Here is a 13,926-nt window from a genome sequence, read left to right as displayed (position 1 = left end):
TTTCCGAACTTTCATGGAGTGCTGCAATGTTCATGAATATCAGGTAGAACAGGAGTTAACTGTATGGACTAAACTAATAAAAGCCTGAAGTAATCTTTTTTAACCTTTTGCCTAAAACATTTCTGAACCTATTTTGTTTTTCAGAGATAAGGAAGGAAACTTTTCTTTCAAGTTATTTGTAGCTAAACAATTGAGTAAAGTGTACTTCTGTGAACAAAATCTGGAGCATATTTGTTTTTCTCTATCTGATTTCTCTGGAATTTGGAAACTATTTGTGAATATTCTTACTTATGGCAATATAGTTATTTGCATAAGTGCAATAAGAATCTGCTTTCTTTTCTAACAGGACACAATTGAAGAAACTGGTTATTTTACCAAAGCTTTGACTGGAATGGTGTACTTTCCTTTAAGGAATCAGACTTAACTTGTAAAGCCAATAAAAGTCCCTTGGGAAAACTGGCCTCATATTTTGTCTACAACAGTCCCTATACAGGGTTTCTGACTTGTAGTAAGTAAAGAATGCCATTTTTTGACAGGTCCAGGAGCTCCACGTTATCTTGGGACCTCAAGAGGAGAGGAATTTACCCAACTTATAGGTATTTGAGGGTACAAACAGGGCTGGGCTCAGCTTAAAAAAAAGTTTTATCTAAGATTCCTTCTATGGAACAGAGTTCCATCAAAGCCAATTTAGAAAGAGCTTATGTGAAAAATTATTCTTGCTGTATTTTATGCAAATAATCAGGCCAAGTATAATAAAGCAAATTGATCATATCATAATTTGTCTTTAGTAAAAGTGAGAAAATGGAGAAAGAAATATTGTGTTTCAAAAACTATGTACGTCTCTTATTAGATTCTAGTCTCATCAGATTTTGTTTCTATTTTTGTTTTTCTGTTTTTGTTTTTTTGAGACAGAGTCTCCCTCTGTCTCCCAGGCTGGAGTGCAGTGGCACAATCTCAGCTCACTGCAACCTCCACCTCTCAGGTTCAAGCAATTCTCCTACCTCAGCAACTCCTGAGTAGCTGAGATTACAGGTGTGTGCCACTATGACTGGCTAACTTTTTTGTATTTTTAGTAGAGACAGGGTTTCACCATGTTGGCCAGGCTAGTCTGGAACACCTAACCTCAGATGATCCACCTGTCTCAGCCTCCCAAACTGCTGGGATTACAGGCATGAGCAACCACGCCTGGCCCTCATCAGTTATTTTTAAGTTTTTTTTTTTTTCTGCAATTTAGACTAACCCTGTTTGTTCTGTGAACCAACCAGTGATCTATAACTCCAGCTCAGAAGAAACAAGAGGGTTGGGTAACGTAAAAATCTGGATCAATATTCTAATTCTGGGCACATCGTAATCAGCTAGCAACCCTGTATCTGCTTGGTCCCAACAATTGTTCAGTTCATGGAAAGCCTTCTAATTTAGTTTACTTGGAATACTTTTACTTTATTTTGCTTTGTGGTGGAATATATTGCTGTTATACTCTTTGTGTAGGAATTCAGAATATGCTTACTCAACATTTTCTTAAATTGAACACTTATTAATCTTCCAGATTTCACCTTTTGTCAGAACTCAAGAGTCACGAAAGACCCTCAGCATACTGACACTTTCTGACTGAGCTCCTTTCTACCTGGAATACAAGAGACTCTACTAGTTAGGCAGGAATATCATCGTCCCTATTCAGCATGAAGAAGTTACAGAAGATGGATTGTCATCCCTCTGTAACCTTTAGGATAAAGGGTTCTCTTGTAAAAGGGAGGGGGGAAATGTCAGAGGCGTTTGAACCAGAGCAATTCCATCTTGAATAGGGGCTGGGTAAAATAAAGCTAAGGCCTACTGGGCTACATTCTCAGATGGTTAGGCATTCCATCACAGGATAAGATAGGTCAGCACAAGATAAAACATATAAAGACCTTGCTGATAGATTGCGGAAGCTGGCTAAAATCCACCAAAATCAAAATGGTGACGAGAGTGACCTCTGGTTGTCCTTACTGCTACACTCCCAACAGCACCATGACAGTTTACAAATGCCATGGCCACATCAGGAAGTTACCCTATGTGGTCTAAAAAAGGGAGACATGAGTAATCCACCCCCACCTGTTTTTTTTTAGCATATAATCAAGAAATAACCATGAAAATGAGCAACCTCAGGGCTTCTCTGTCTATGGAGTAGCCACTGTTTTATTCCTTTACTTTCTTAATAAACTTGCTTTTACTTAAAAAAAAAATAGTAAGATGGTAGCACAGAAAAACAAGGCAAAATAAAGGGCACACACCAGAGTGCTTAAAAACAGGTGGAGACAGCATGGAGCACCCAACAAATGAAGGAGTCATGGGGACTCTGCCCCTTGGCCCTAGCCCCTGGTGCTCACATGCAAAGCAAAATGTTTGGGTTCAGCCTTCAAGGCCCCACCACCCAAACTGGTTTCACGTGATATTTTCTGATTGGACACTGTTGTCAGCAAAAATTGGTGCATGTATTGTGTCCTTGCTGGAAACTGTGAAGTCAAAACCTTTCATGTATTAATTTAATATGTTTTAAGGTGAAAAAAGTCATTACAGCAAAAAATAAGTCATCATCCATAAAGCAGTCTTATGTTCTGAGTCATAGCTGAGCAGCTGCGTTGTATTGGGAAGCATCACTGGGGTGGCAGAGAGGTGAGTAAGTGTGCACAGGCTGAACAGATGTGAGTGTCCATCATGGGTAATGTTGGGGTGGCAGCCCCTGGACTTGGGGTTCTGACTCCAACTGGTGGTAATTGATTCTCATCTTTGGCAAAGTTGCTCTTCTTTTAAAGATCAGGTTGGTTTGCCTTGTAGATTCTATAATGCTTGTAATTAGTTGGTTTTCCTTGGCAAGTAGTCAGTTCAGAATCCATGTGTGTCTACTTGGTGACCAAAGGCAGGCCACCCAGGCCACCCAGGTCACCCACCCACCAGGCCACTCAGAACTTTACCTTCCCTGCTGCCTCCTTGCCTTGGACTTTCATTTTCCTGTCTTCCTCATTTCTCTATCTTTGGATCTCTCCCATTATGATGAATATATTTCCTCAAGCCTCTTCACTTATTTTTGGAATAAGGAAGAATACAAGCAGTAGAAACATTTTGTTGCTGGTTTGCATGAGAAAAAAACAGCAAAATAAGACAATGTTTTATTTCTTTTTTGAGAGGGCTTCTTTTTTATTAGGTTTATAGATCAGCCTTCCTTTCAAATAATCACTTCATGTATTTGTTTTGTTTTTATTTTTCACTAACATTTGGCCAACTATTCAGTTATGCTGTATCTAAAGATTGGAAGCAAGATTTCCTAAAGTTCAGAAGTGAAACCATATGAAGAAACATGGAGGGAGTTGAGTATATTGACCAGAGAGGAGGAGAAAATGCTGCCTTCTCCATCGAAGCCCCATTTCTTCTGCTCACATACTCAGAAAGGGTGGCAGGTGCAGTGAGGTTAGCAGTACCCCTGAGGAAGAGGAGAAATTCTAGACTGCTTCATATCAGAGCCAGGGATTGCCTGCTAGAAATAACTGAGACTGTCACCCTGATTTGGCCTCTGAAAGCATGTTCATTCAAGCAAAGGTGGTGAAACTGTGCAGCCAGAAAACACTTGCCTGGGGCTGTGGTTCTCAAACGTGAGACAGCTGAACCCCCTGCTTGGCTACAGCCAGAAGCTCTGCCACAGCAGGTGTGGGCTGGGCTGGATCATCTGCGTGTGTAACAAGTTCCTGGGTGATGCTGTGTTTTTGGTCTGGTGTGTGGCTATGCAGGACATGGTGACTCTGCTGGACAGAACATACATCCTATCCCTGTGTGAGTGTCCAAACTCCTGACATCAGTTGGTGGGTGGCTCGGGGGAAACAGTTCTCCCTGCTGCCTCCCAGCAGAACCCCTCCGTACCCAACTCAACCCAATCAGAAATGCAGTTTTTTAAAAAAAATTTAAAGATTTGCAAAGAGGAGAATTCAGCTATGAAGACTAGTAAAACAGACCAAAAGTCTTCTAGTCAAGAAGTCTGCTTCTAGAAGGAAAACTTGTCGTCAATTAACAAAAGCTATTTTTGCTTATATTGCTGGTGCTTTTGTTGTATGTCCAAAAAATCATTACCAAGATCAATCTAAAGGAGCTTTTTCCCTGTTTTCTTCTAGGAGGTTTACAGTTTCAGGTTTTACATTTAAGTACTCAATCCATTTTGAGTTAATTTTTGTATATGATGTAAGGTAAAGGTACAATTTTATTCTTTTTTTATGTGGATAAAACAGTTTTCTCAGCACTATTTATTGAAGATACTATCTTTTCTCCAATGTATTCCTGGCACCTTTGTCCAAGAGTAGTTGACCTTATATAGGTGGGTTTGTTTCTGGGCATTCAGTTTGGTTCCATTGGTCTATATGTCTGTTTTAATTGTTCCATTGGTCTACGTGTCTGTTTTAACAGTACCATGCTGTTTTGATTACTATAGCTTTGTAATATAGTTTGAAATCAGGTAGGTGATGACTTTAGTTTTGTTCTTTTTTCTTAAGATTGCTTTGGCTATTTGGGGTCTTTTGTGCTTCCATTTGAATGTTAGGATTGTTTTTCTTCTATTGCAGCATTATTCACAATAGCCAAGATATGGAACCAACCTAAGTGTCTGTTGACAGTGAATGGATAAAGAAAATGTGTCATATATGTACAATGAAATATTTTTAAGCCATAAAAATAGAAGAAGATCCTGAAATCTGTAACAACACAGATGAATATGGAGGACATTATGCTAAGTAAAATAAGCCAGACACAGAAAGACAAATACCATATGATCTCACTTACAAGGAAAATCTTAAAAAGTTAAATTTATAGAAGCAGAGAGAAGAATGGTGGTTGCTAGATGCTGGGGGCTGGGGGAAATGGGGAGATGTTGGTCAAATTGTACAGACTTGCAGTTATAAGATGAATAAGTTCTGCAGATCTAATGTACAGCATGGTAGTATAGTTAACAATACTATATTGTATATTTGAAATTTGCTAAGAGATTAGATCTTAAGTGTCCTTATTGCCCCCTATGCGCGCACACCATGGTAATTATGTGAGGTGATAGATGTGTTCATTAATTGTATTGTGATCATTTCACAATGTATGTGTATATCAAATCATCACATTGTATACCTTAAATATATACAATTTTTATCTGGCAATTATACCTCAATAAGGCTGGGAAACAAAACCAAAAACAAACACCCCCACCAAAAAAAAAAAAAAAAAAAAAAAACAAGTGAAATTAAGAGAAGTTTGCACTGTCCATGGCAAGCAGTGGTAACAGGAAGATTCAGCCTATTCCCTGGGGATGAGTAATAACATCATGGGATGAGAAGTGACCAGAAATAGCAAAGCACAGCCGCTTCTCCCAGCTGGTTTCAGGAAGCAGCAGAGTCTGCGGTAGGGGCTTTAGAGCGCAGACCACGTCCTGCACGGAGCAGGGGAAAATTCTCATTATTCAGGAGTGAAGACTTCTCTGTACCATCTGTCTGTCCTTGACAGAGTATTCTAAATATTCCCCTTGATTTGAATAATCTGCAGCATTCATTTCCCAGCCAATGAAGACAGGGTAGTAAGAAGCAGACGCGTTGCAGGCTTCCTGGAACTTGCCCAGAACCTGGGAACCTGTGTGGGTTCGTCCAGGCAGCATCTCTGCTTGCCTTTCCCTCCACTCGATTTTTACCAACATCAGCCTTTTCTGTCCCCAGTAGGATGTGCAACATCCCCTTGAACTCTGCCCTGCTCCATCTTCCTTGGAGGATCGTGGTTGCTCTGGGCACCATAGAGCCCCATGGATCCAGAATGCTGAATGAGAAGAGGGAAGGGCTTGGGAAGTCATGAGGATCTGACAGAGGAGCTGGGGATGTGTCCTGTAGAAAGGAGGGCTCTCATTTCAGGCCTGTCCTTCCTTTTGCTCTTAAGGGCTCACTCACGCACACTGTGCAGACTTTCAAGGGCCTCTGCAGAGTGAGAGTTGTCATAGGCACAGGTTGCTCTTGTCCTGCATCATGGCAGGTGGGGAGGCTCCTGTCCGGGAGGCAGGCAACGTCCAGTCCAAGTGAGAAAAGCTCTCTAGAGGGACAGTCCCATGACAACGTGGGGCTGGTCAGGACCCCCTTGCCTGCCTTTCTGAGAACACGTCCAGGTGGAGGCTGGTCACTGTCCGCCAGGGTCTTTGCTAAGGGACTTCCTCCTAATGGTAGAAGATAAAACTAAATTACCTTAACATTTCTTCTAACCTGGATTTAAAAACTTGATTTTGTGCAAATATCTACACTTACAAAAAATAAACCATTGAAATAATTATTTTAATAGAAAAAGAGAGACCACTGGCATGGCAAAACTGAGGATAGCAAACAAAAGCCATAAAATATTTTTGCAAACCAATGAAAAAATTCATACTTAAAAGAGGAACTCTTTCTAAAGAAATAGCTAGACGTTTAGGATATTGAAATGGAGAATATCTTCCCTTCTACAAGTTTTGCCCAAGGGGATGTAACTTCTGACAAGATTCCTAAACTTTTAATGCAGAGTGTGTGCTTTGTGATTTAGTTTTGGTCAGTTTCTTGGGAAAATTTTCATTTTTCTTCTACAATAGCAACACTTGAAGTCTAATTTTTAATTATAACTTGTATCTAAAGCTGTTTTCCATGGGAAAAAAATGTGATTTTATCATAGAAATCAATGCAGAAATAGGGTTTAGTTTCCTGGAGTTTACTTTGCAGGCTATGGAGCAGAACTATTCTTAAAGCCAATTGGAGAACCCTGGACTGATGGCCTCAGTCCCTGGGCGTCATCTTCCAGACTGAGCATGTCTCACTTTGGCATGGCCTTCTCTGCAGCTGGGCTGGTGGTCCAGTCACGGACCCCTGTGTGCGTGGGCCTTGAAGCCCACACAGCTTCCTCCAGATGCAAATGCATTACCACCCTTACAAAGCAGCAAGAACAAACCTGGGGTTTCTTTCGGGTAGTTTTGAGGGTCTTCATGGGGAAAAAAATAGGAGGAGAACAAGTAGGCTTCTAAGAGACTCTAAAACATATTGAATTAGTGCTTCCCTCAGACACACTTGTCAACCAAGATATGCAGGTACTTCTGGAAGGCGACTCCTATCAAACCTCCTTCCAAATTTAAGAATGGAGCTGGGTAGAGCTATGTCGGTGTGCAGTGCTTCCCACCGACCAAACCACTCAGGACTTTGCTTCCCCAGTGATCGGCACCAGAGTTTACCTGGTACTTTCCACCTGGCCATGTCTGCAACTCAGAGCAGAGGCTAAGGGAGTCCGCCTGCACAGGACATTCAGAAACATGGGAGGGTTTCAAGGTTCACGCCTCTTTGGCGTTTCCCAGGCTCCCCTCACGGTGTCGGCAGTGCCCACATCCCAAACTACAGGAGATGGGAGCGAGAGAGGCCTGTTGGGCGACCAAGCTGTCATGGCTGCTGGGTTCCCTCTTCGCTGCCTGTCAGCCCCACCCCTGGGCATCCCCCATCTGCTGGTCACAGACTCCGCCTGCCTTAACTCTGGCTCTGAGGGGCAATAAATGAGCAGCATGGGTCCTTGGCCCGCAGGGAAGAGTGGGGGCAGCCCTAGGGCTGCGATGCTATTTTATAACATTTATTTTTTTCCTGTTACAGAATGAATATGTGTTCATGCTGAAAAAATGGTAAGAACAGAACCAGGAACAAAAATGGGCTATACCTATTCTGGCCCACTCAGGTTACCATCGTCTCCTTGCTTCTACTTCGAAGCCCCATGGCTGCCTCCCACCCAGTGGCGGGGCATCATTTAAAAGGGACCATTTTTCTACTGAAGCCCCTCCATGCACTTAGTATGAAATCCAAATCCTCTGGCCTGGTGGACGTGCCCTCCTTCTTTGGAATGTTGTTCTCACTCCCCTTTACCTCTGTGCCCCTCATTGTCTCTGCCGTCCCCATGTGGGAGACATCCCGTCCCCTCAATCATTAGAGCTGTGGAGAGCTGGCCCCCTACCCTCCACTCCTTTCTCTACGTTACACCTGCTTTACTCTCAGAACAGTCTTACCACCATCTGCAGTTATCGTTTTTAGTTACTTGTTCACTGTCCTTTCCCACGGAGAGGGTCAGCGTCATGAGATCAGAACTCGTCAGGTCGGTGCTTCGTTGGCGAGGTGAGGAGTGAGCTCCTCGAGGTCACCTGTGGGTTGGGGATGTGACAGTTTCTGAGCGGCAGTGTTAAGTTGTCCTCCAGAGAGTCTGCACCAATTTCCACGTCCACCAGCATGCTCGGGAGTGTGTCCATTTTCTCCACCCCTTGAGAGGCCTGTGGGGATCTTGGACCTGGTTCCCATGAGCAGCATCTTGCGACAGCCATAGGTTGATGTTCACTATCTGTGTGGGTTCTTGGTTACCTCTGCATCAAACATCAACTCTGTGATGAATCCACTCATTCCCAACCACTGCTTTTCAAAGTCACCTCGTCTTCCTTCGCCTTTCCTCTGAGTTTCCCTGAAAGAGATGAAATTTCTCAGAAGGATTTGGTTGCCTTTAAGGTGCCATGATGTGCCCGGTGGCCCTGAATTAAACACCTCACCACATGGTTACACCCAGGCTGACTGGCTGCCCATGTGCTTCTCACGAACGGCACGTGCTCCATACTTGTGTGTGTTTTCTGCTTCCATCATCACTGCAACCCAGAGACAGAGTTTCTATATTTCCTGTTTTGCAGATGGAAACTGATTTTTAAGCTGCACAGCTACTAAATGCGTGAACCGGGATTTGAGTCTAATGTCTCCCTTGCATTTATGACTTCATTCATTCTGTGTCTATACCATGTGCAGCCCTGCTATGTGGGAGTGTGAGATGCACTGTGCCAAGTGCTGAGAATGCAATTCTGAACAAGACATACTTCCTGTCCTTGCAGAGTTTATACTTCAGTAGGGAGGACTGCTGTTAGACAAATAACTATAAGCTTTAAATCACAACTGTAATAAGTACAACAAAGAAGAAATACAGAGAGCCATTAAAACATAAAACAGGGCTTGGGAACCATTCTAGGGGTTCAAGGAAGGTTTGGAGAGAGAGTCCTGTAAAGGGGAGCTGAGTGCTCCAGCCACCCCAGTCCCCAGCCCCCAGCCCCAAGACCTTTCAGCCCAACCCATCCTCAGCTCAATTTAGCCACATGAGTGACCCTGAGCAAAACCAACAGAGGTCAAACCACTATAAGAAACACACACGATTGTTTTTAAGCCACTAAGTTTTGGGGTGGTTTTATACACAATGATAGAAAACCAAAATAGAATTCAATGGCTAAACAGAAAATTACATCTTACATTTTTGCTTGTGGTCACTTGGACTGAAGTGCTCAGTAAAGTCAATGTTTTTGCAGCTCATTTGCTGCCATTATAAGACAGAATATAGCATATTAGTCATTGAAGCCCTCTAGGTCTTTAAGGGTAGAATGATTACTTTTACAGGCACTTGGATAAATGGAAGAAAAAGAAGTTCAAATCCCCGTCCCCAAACCAAGGTCTTCCGAAGGTGTGTGTTAATAGAATCTCTTCTTTCTTCTTCCAACAGGGTGATAGTGGCCAAGAATCAGAAGTAGAGTTGGATCCAGTGGCTTGCCAAGCTGGGGGATGGAGGCATTGAATGCTGGAGTAGGGAGATATGGGGGAGATGGGAAGCCTTAGAGCACCTGAACCCAGCCACTTGCACGCATACACTCCCCATGTTTCTTTTTGAAGATGCTGTCATGTCCTGGCCAGAGAGAATTACCCCGAAAGAGGACAGATCTACAATTATGCTCAATCCTTGGGTGGGTGAATTTCAGAGTCAAATCATACAGGAGAAAGTGTTCTGTGGTAGTTTTAACACGTCTGCATTTCCATGTGGTCTCCCCTTGAACCTGGGTGGGCCTTTGTGATGCTCTGTGACTTCTGAGGCTTGGTGAGCCGAGCCCACACAGCTGTGCCTGTTTCTCTTAGGACATTGGCTGTCCTGTAAGAAGTCCAGCTATGCTGGGGCTGCTGAGTGAAAGGAATACATAGATGAACGGGTGAGAGGCCTCACCAGTGGCAGCTTCCAGAAGTTTGAGTCTTTCAAGCCCAGGAGCCAGACATATGAATGAGGAAACCTCAAAGGCTTCTTGAAGATGTCCCCCCGTTGCTACCGTCTGACTGTAACCACATGAGAGGCCTTGGTGAGAACTGTCCGGCTAAGCTCAGTCAAGCCACACAATGAGGAGAGGTAATAATAGTGTGTGATTGTATTGTTCTGAGCCACTCTTTGGGGCTCAGAAAGCTGGAACACTCATTTACCAAATATACTGTGCGACAATGCTGGTTTACACAGGGGATATCTTGGGAATAGGTGTATGAACCTGTGCTAAGCGTGCAGAAAGCAGCAAGTGTCTTAAGGAGGAGGGAGGAGACATATCACAAGACAGTGAAATGGCTGATTTTATGTGTCGACCTGGCTAGGCTATGGTACCCAGTTGTTTGGTCAAACACCAGTCTAGTTGTGGTGAGGGTACTTTGTGGATGGCATTAACATTTACAATCAGTTGATGTTAATTAAAATAGGGTACCCTCTCCATAGTGTGGGTGGGCCTCATCCAATCAGTGGGAAGCTGACTGCAACACAGAAATCCTGCTTGACTTTCCAGCCTTCAAACTCAGGACTGCAACATCAACTCTTAGCTGAGTCTCCAGCTCTGTCTTAGAGTTGCCAGGCTTGCCAGCCTCCACAATCATGTGAGCCATTTCCTTAAAACCTCTCTAGATACAGATAGAGATATAGAAATAAATTAGATATCGGATGTAGATATAGATACAGACATATAAATAGATTAGATATACAGATGTAGATACAGATACAGACACAGATATAGAAATAGATTAGATATACAGATGTAGATACAGATACAGACACAGATATAGAAATAGATTAGATATACAGATGTAGATACAGATACAGACATAGATATAGAAATAGATTAGATATAGGTTAGACACAGATACAGATACAAATGCAGATATAGATCTAGATACCCTATTGGTTCTGTATCTCTGGAGAACCTTGACTGATAAAACAGTAAAAAGCTTGACACATGTGTGAACTTGGCTGAGGGTAATGGCAGCACATCCTCTCCAAAGGGAAGGACATTTTACTTGTCTTCGCACCCCCATTGCTAAGAAGGAAATATGATTCTGGTTTGGCTTCTTTAAAATGCAGTGGCAGGCCAAGTGTGATGGCTCACACCTGAAATCCCAGTGCTTGGGGAGGCTTAGGCAGGAGGATGGCTTGAGGCCAGGAGTTCAAGATCAGCCTGGGCACATAGTGAGATCTTGTCTCTACAAAAAAATGTTTAAAAATGCAGCGGCAACGGGCACAAAGTTTGGGTATGTGTGTGGGTTCACCAGGAGGCTGGCAGCTGTGGGTGAAGCTCGGAGACACAGCAGGCTCTCCAGCTGGACAGGGAAGCACAGCCATGGCTCTGCCATGGGCCTTGGAGACATTGCATGTCCACGTGGCTTAGGGTCCTGTGTGGAGTCTCTGGCTATCCCGTAGGGAATCACAGGGCAGCCCCATGGCATTTGAAGCACACCAGAACCATTGCAGCTTGATGGCAGGTGGTTCTATTGCTTCAAGGAACTTAATCCTGCCAACAACCACGAGAGCTTGGAGGAGGACCCCAAGCCTTGTGTGGGACCCAGCCCTGGCTAGTCCTTTGACTGCAATCTTGTGAGTCCCTACGCAGAGATTCCAGCCAAGCTTTACCCAGACCCCTGACCAACAGAAACTGTGACATAGTAAATGAGTGTTTTCTTTTTATTTATTTATTTATTTTTTGAGACAGAGTCTCACTCTATCACCCAGGCTGGAGTGCAGTGGCATGATCTCTGCTTGCTGCAACCTCCACCTCCTGGGTTCAAGTGATTTTCCCATCTCAGCCATCTGAGTAGCTGGGACTATAGGCATGTGCCACTATGCCTGGCTAATTTTTGTATTTTTAATAGAAATGGGGTTTCACCATGTTAGCCAGACTGATCTTGAACTCCTGACCTCAAGTTATCTGCCAGCCTCAGCCTCCCAAAGTGCTGGGATTACAGACGAGAGCCACTGTGCCTTGCCGTAAATGAGTGTGTTAAATCACCAACTTTGTAGAAGTATGTTATGCAGTAATATAAAAATAATACAAATCCTAATTAACCATACAGCCTTGGCTGCTGATTGAGATTCCAGCATCCTCTAACTCATTTTTTGTTAAAGTTGGGAGTATGCACAAGCACTTGTCACCCGGTGGCATTGGTAAATACTGGATGGGGCTTGGCCATTCCCTGAAGGCATCAATTCTCACTCACTCACTCTCTCTGTCTCTGCAAGCTAAAGGGAGCCAGATTCTCTCTCGCCTGCCTCCTGAAAGTTGGCGTGGGGTTAAAAATCTACACCAGGGCAGCTGGAAGCCCCCACCAGGGGTTCTTTATTAATGATGCAAAGATGCTGGGTAACTTAGAGACCGTTCCTGGGGGAGGTGGCTGAGCCAGGAGGGTGGCCTGGGGGTGGGGGGAGACTGTGGTGGTGGCAGTGATTCCACCCACCTGGAGACAGGAGACTCCTCTCACTGCTTGTGCCCTCGGTTACCCACCCCTCTCTGCTCCTGCTCTGCTTCTGAGCCTGGCTCTCCTGATCTCCCCTCAATTCCATGAGTTGCCTACTAGTCTTCCAGTACATTGCTGAAGTTAGCATCTGTCTGCCTCTAAGAACGCTTCCCAATTCAGCTGAGAAGTGCTGGCTCCTCTGCCCTCCTTACTTTTTCTTATGTCTCCTTACTTGGATAAGTACTAGGTTACTCAGATTTGATCAATGTCATCTCCATAAAGCTATCCAGTTGTTGTGTCTAAAATGAAGGCCAACTCAAAGCAGGAACTGAGTGATTTAGTGCTGCTGGGATAGGCGGTTCTCTTGTCTTGGTCCCCATGTGGCCTGGTACAGCTTGCCCAGACAGCCTGCTCTGATCATGCAGTGAGGGAAAGAAAAACTCTTTTTTCTGCTTGAGAGAAGCTTCTTCCTTCTTTCTGCTTGAACTGTCATTGCTTCTTCTCCCTCTGTGGGGCTATATCTGAAGAATAGGTGGTATTTTATATACAGAGCAACATGAGATTTCTCCAGAAGCAGAAGAATAGCAATGTCCTTAGTGTGGAGTGAACTAGCACTTGAGTGATATTCATTAAAGAAATGCATTTCCAGAAGGGACCAGAAATTTCCCCTTAATGGAAAGAAATCGCTGCTACATTAGGGTCAAAGATGAAAGGGGAAGGTAATGCATGCTTAGAAGAAGAGCTTTCCATCTCATACACTGCTCGTGTTGGCTGCAGAACTGGAGGGTGTCACAGGCATCTAATGGATATATGTCCCTGGGCACCACACACTGGGCCCTTGACCACTGCTAGAGCATGGAGGAAGGGGTTTGGGGGGCATGATGAAGAAAACCTGACTTGTTGTATTCATTAGTGCTCCCATAAGTCAACTTTCTGTAAAAGGCTGCATAATAAATATGTTAAATGGACAAAAGATTTTTATGGGAGTATTTTATCACTGACATTATTTAGGTCTGTTGGCTCAGGACGTTAATAAAAAGAAGACCCATATGAAGTCACAATTCTGGTGAGTGGAATGAGCAGCCCAGGGGAGCAGAACTCACAGAAAATGTTCATCCTGACTGCGAGGTAGGTAATAGAGTTTATTTACCTCTAGGCTGGAAGCCAGAATGTAGACAAAAGGCATAACCCAGAAATGGACTTCGGAGTGGGTCATTAAACCACAAATACAGCCTAGCCACTGAGTGAGGAAGAGCAAGGGCTAAATGAAGCCTTGATGGCTGAAATAGAAAAGCCAGAGCTGGTAGAATTTAGCATCACTTGAAGTCCATTAGACCACTGG

The 13,926-nt window shown here is 43.8% G+C and overlaps 1 long non-coding RNA gene across 1 annotated transcript; it reads left to right on the top strand.

Annotated features, from left to right (window-relative positions):
• The first annotated feature begins 534 nt into the window (after nt 1-534).
• On the top strand, nt 535-13,712 carry LOC129047916 (uncharacterized). Its single transcript, XR_008509799.2, has 5 exons — nt 535-596; nt 7,641-7,669; nt 9,562-9,799; nt 9,969-10,230; nt 13,596-13,712. It is a non-coding gene; the product is annotated as an uncharacterized LOC129047916 (long non-coding RNA).
• Nucleotides 13,713-13,926: the final 214 nt, after the last annotated feature.

Source organism: Pongo abelii, chromosome 13, assembly GCF_028885655.2.
Source record: "Pongo abelii isolate AG06213 chromosome 13, NHGRI_mPonAbe1-v2.0_pri, whole genome shotgun sequence".
Taxonomy (NCBI): Eukaryota; Metazoa; Chordata; class Mammalia; order Primates; family Hominidae; genus Pongo; species Pongo abelii.
Note: the sequence above shows the minus strand (reverse complement) of the source record. Positions and strands in the feature narration are given on the sequence as shown.